The sequence below is a fragment of the Leopardus geoffroyi genome, chromosome D4 (assembly GCF_018350155.1).
Source record: "Leopardus geoffroyi isolate Oge1 chromosome D4, O.geoffroyi_Oge1_pat1.0, whole genome shotgun sequence".
NCBI lineage: Eukaryota > Metazoa > Chordata > Mammalia > Carnivora > Felidae > Leopardus > Leopardus geoffroyi.
In genome coordinates this window covers 30,609,758-30,615,094 of record NC_059342.1, presented here as the reverse complement: position 1 = coordinate 30,615,094, position 5,337 = coordinate 30,609,758, and positions in this window count along the sequence as shown.

Here is a 5,337-nt window from a genome sequence, read left to right as displayed (position 1 = left end):
TATATATCATAAGTGTTCCAGAAATTGTACAAAATTCCTAGAAATCTGATATGTCCTGGTATAATGCTATCAATCATAACAGTTATTATCTTAATATGCTGTATATTACAGAAATAATGAAATTTCCTTCTCAGTTCCATTATGATGAACTTTCATCAGACCCCTAATCATGGCCATTTTAAAGTCTTTTGTCATTTACGGACAGTTACTGTTTTACTGTGATGCTTTTGCAAAAGTAAGACTCATGGAAAGGACCCTACTAAGAACTCTTTATGTTTATTTATTTTTGAGAGACAGAGCATGAGTGGGGGAGGGGCAGAGAGAAAGGGAGACACAGAATCTAAAGCAGGCTCCAGGCTCTGGGCTGTCAGCACAGAGCTGGACACAGGGCTCAAACCCACAAACTATGAGATCATGACCTGAGCCAAAGTCAGATGCTTACTGACTGAGCCACCCAGTCTCCCCAAGAACTCTTGATCATGGACATTGCTGCTAAATTACAAGGTATTAAACTTTGAGTGCATATTTCACAACTGAAGAAGGCTCCACCTGACTTTCTGGTCTCATGAAAATACTGGAGACCTCCAAATCAATTTGACAAAGAAGAGAAGTAGCTGAATTGAGGTAGACTACTTCTATCCAAGACCCTGGATCAAGACTTCATACTTTACCTAAAATGAAATCTTTTCTTATTCTCTTTTTTACCTTTACTCTGGCATTGGCATGGAAAGATAACACTATCACCTGTATTAGTCAATTGCCAATGGGAGCAACCTTTGCGACTATTGGATATATCATCAAAAACTCCAATCTGTCCAGGATGCTAGAGACCCCTTGGTCCTCCTTGTGACCAATTTTTCTTCTATTCCCAATCTCACCATAAACTACAATCAATCCCTCTTAGAAATCACTTACAGAGTCTGACTTTTATGGCCAGAATATACACTGCCTTGATTTTAAGTTTCTCTAATTATAACTATACTTGCACAATTAGACACAAATACCTTCATAAATTGTAGTACATTTGCACCCCCATGTTCTTGTGATTATCTAAATCAGATCTGCCCCCAATTGTGAAAAGATCTTACCAGCAGCACCCATCCTGGCAAGGCATTTAGAACTTTTTTTTTTTTTTTATTTCAGGCTAGGAGATTTACCTCCTGAATGCACTGAAAACCTAACTGACCTCCTGGGCAAACACAACAATCCCCATGACTGATTGTGTTAACAGTGCCACCTTAAGAGAAGTGGTTTGTGTCCTGACAGGGTTTGTCTTTGGTCTTTGTCTGTGGTGGTTATTGTTCTCCTGGGGTCTGTGAATTTCTCCATGGCAGGTGTACAACTAGGCAATGCCTCTTAGGTTGTTTAACTCTTCCTCCAAATGTTCACAAACTGGGAAATCTCATTGGTCAATTCCCCTGAATTTACACTGTCAAATTAGAAAGGACCTGCCAGGAGATACTCAGGATTTGCTTACATTGGCAGGATTTCACTTACTTCTAGGGCTAGGAGTGAGTACAAATGAGGTCATGATCAGGAACCTCTCTTTAAGTCTTAAAAATACTTTAGGATCTACCTTAAAGCAATAGCTGCCTGCCACCCCGCACCCCACCAACCTTATAGTCTCTGGCCAATGTTGTTGTTGATAATAAAATAGCTCTTGATTATCTTTTATCTACACCAGGAGGTATCTGTGTTCTGGTAACACCACTTGCTGCACTTGGATTGACATCTCTAGGGAAGTTGAAATTCAGCTGCATAAGATCACTAAGTACGTAGGCCACTTGGCTTAAGAAAGTGACTCCTTCAATGGGGGTCCTTCTTTGACTTATTTTTACATTTATTTATTTTTGAGAGACATAGTGAGACAAAGTGAGAGTGGGGGAGGGGCAGAGAGAGAGGAGACACAGAATCCGAAACAGGCTCCAGGATCTGAGCTGTCAGCACAGAGCCCGACGCGGGACTCGAACCCACAGACCATGAGATCTGAGGTCGGATGCTCAACTGACTGAGCCACCCAGGCACCCCCCTTCTTTGACTTATTTGATTGATTGATTTGGGTCTTAGAGACCATGGCTTTGGAGTGCACTCCATATATTGGGAATTATTTTGTTTATAATGATCAGAATATTCTCCTTGTGTGCTATATTCTCTTAAAAACTTTAAATGAACGTTCACAGCTGCAAACCACCAAGCAAATAATCTTGAGACTGGAACTTCAGAAAAAGAATGGAATAAAGAGAATGACCAACTTAACCAATGTGAACTTGAGGCTGTAATGTGTGAATATCACAATGATTCAGCAAAAAGACATCATGACCTGTAAATACCACACAGAGGACTGACAAAAACTGCAACAACTTCAGAGTGGCAGCTGGAAGCAGCACTAATGCCTTAAATTTTGATCACATCTCTCAATTAAGCTGAGAGCCTGATCAAAAGGGGGCTATTGTTAAGAAAAGAGACAAAGGCTCCCAATGGAGTCAGTTGTGCTAAGCCTGTTTTACCAAACCAAGACTTAAATATACAGTTTCAACTGGTCCTAGGAAGTAAGTCTTAAACCAGTCAATCTAGAATTACTTGGTCAACTCTAGTGAGGTAACCCTCCTCATAGACTTCTACAGCCCCCTACAGAAGGTGACTTGACACAAACAATCCCCTCTTGGCTACTAACTTTCCCTTTTTCCTATAAAAGTCTTTCATTTTCTACAGCCCTTCAGAATTCCTTTCTGCTAGATGGGATGCTGCCTGACTCATGAATCACTGAATAAAATCAATAAGATCTTTTAAAGTTTACCCAGATGAATTTTTAAAAACACTATCAGAAGAGGCCTACATTTTTAACAGTTGTAAAGATTACTGTAATAATACAGTATCCTGAGATCGGTTTTAGTATTCTTCAGAGTTAATATCCACTGTGGGATGTTGATGATGTCTGTGGTAGAACAAGACATCAGGAATGCAATCCACGCACTTCAGCTTCCTAGTTGCATGAAAAGGGAGCCAAACAAGCACATCTTGCATGACCTCAGCTCTGTTCCTGGAATCACCCTCTGGTTCACTTCACACATTCCTGGCATGTCTTTCATTCTCTTGTGGCAGAGAGCAAGTGGAGTTGCCCATTTACTGTTGATGAAGAGTAGTTTTTAGAAACAGAAAGTCAGTGTCCTGGTTCTGAATAATTTATCTTGCACCCTGGGGCATGTTAAACAGTAGCTATTAGTTGGTGCTTAATCTTTTGGATCTTAATCCATAATTTGAGTGTCCATGATGGACATATCACTTTTTCTTTTTATTATCTTTCAAGTATAAAATGGTTGTGTTAGATTTCCCTTCCAGAAGTATATGGTGCAGTCATTTGGCATTTAATTGTGAAAACAAAATGTTTATTATGTGAAATGAGAAGTGAACTTCCAGCTTTCCACATCAACTATTTATTAAAATATCAAATTAGTTTTAACCCCTAAAACCTGAAGGTTTTAAATATTTTTTTTTTCAACCTTTATTTATTTTTGGGACAGAGAGAGACAGAGCATGAACGGGAGGGGCAGAAAGAGAGGGAGACACAGAATCGGAAACAGGCTCCAGGCTCTGAGCCATCAGCCCAGAGCCTGACGCGGGGCTCAAACTCACGGACCGCGAGATCGTGACCTGGCTGAAGTCGGACGCTTAACCGACTGCGCCACCCAGGCGCCCCAAAACCTGAAGGTTTTAAATATGAGAAAGAGTTCTTAGAAATGTGGGAGCCCCATTTTTCAGTGCCTTCTTCTTTTGGTTCAGCAGACTCAGGTATAATCCATATGCAGTTTTTTTTTTTTCTAATGTGTTATTTTTGAGATAGAAAGAGAGCATGAGTGGGGAAGGGGCAGAGAGAGAGGGAGACAACAGAATCCTTAGCAAGTTCCAGGCTCTGAGCTGTCAGGACAGAGCCCGCTTGGGGGCTCAAACCCACCCACCAACTACGAGATCATGACCTGAGCCAAAGTTGGATGCTTAACTGACTGAGCCACCCAGGCACCCCCATAGGCAGTTTTTAGGGCCAGAAAACCCGGCCTCTTTTAGTTATTGAGGTATGTGACTGTGGACATATTTCCTCATCTGTAAAATGGCTATAGTAATATCTACCTTACAGAATTGTTGACTGTAGTAGAATGTAAGTAAATCATCTATCCATATTGTTGTATATCAGTAGACATATGATATTATTGTAGTAGGCCTACAGGAAATGGTAGCTATATACAATTTTATTTATTGAGAAGATACTGTTACTTGATTCAAAGTGCAAAAGATACAAAGAGTTACATCTTTTGAAAAATTTTCACTTCTTTTTCTCAGCCACATAATTCCCCTGGTTGGAGTCAAATATATCAATTTCTGGTGTATCTTGCTAGAGATTATTTTGTATATCTAAAATTTATAGCAAAATATATAGCAAAAATTTATACTTTCCTCACCTTTTTATTTTTTGCTAGAATGAAATAGAATTCATAGAATAGTTTTCTATGAATAGTTTTCTATTCATAGAATAGTTTTCTTATCACTTAAAATGTATCTTAGAAGTTGTTCATATAGGTTAAATTTCTTTTTAAACAGTTGTGGCTAAATTAATTTAGGCATAGCTGTGTGTATTTGTGTGTGTGTATGTGTGCATGTCTTATACACACATCTATTATATAGGCGTGTTCCAATTTAATTACCAACTCTAACCCTAACTACTGGATATTCATTCATTCAACAAATAGTGAAGGCCTAGCATGAGTCACGCTGGGCCCCGGCAATGCATCAAAGAACAAAACAGACACACAGTCACTTCTTTCACATTCTAGTTAATAATATGAGGCTGGACATTCCATTTTTGCCCCATCCTTGGCTGCATGGTGCTTTTGAGCCCCCACTGGCGCTCATGGGTGTCAGATTAACCCGGTCGTCCTGCATCCCTCTGGTGCAGGGTGGGATCCCTGAGCAAGAGCGAGCAGACAGAGGAGTCAGGAATGACCGGAAAACTCCCGAGAGCCCGGAGCTCCACGCCCATCCAGACGCGGGAATGGAGGTAGGCCCCGGGGAAGGGGGGGAAGCAGGGCAAAGGGGCGGGGGTCCTCGGGGCCTCGGTCCCGGGTGTGAGAACACAGGCCTACGTTCCTGTCCCCTCCGCACTGAGAGCGCATAGGGACTTCGAAGACCACCGTCTTAACTACCCCAATTATAGAGGGGAAACGGAGGCCCGGGAAGGCGAAGGCCAGGGCTGATGCCCACCTCAGCCTGAGGGCGGGGAGTTAGGGGGTGCAGACAGGGTCAGCGAATCCAGCAACTGGACAGGCAGAGCCGGCTAAGAAACTA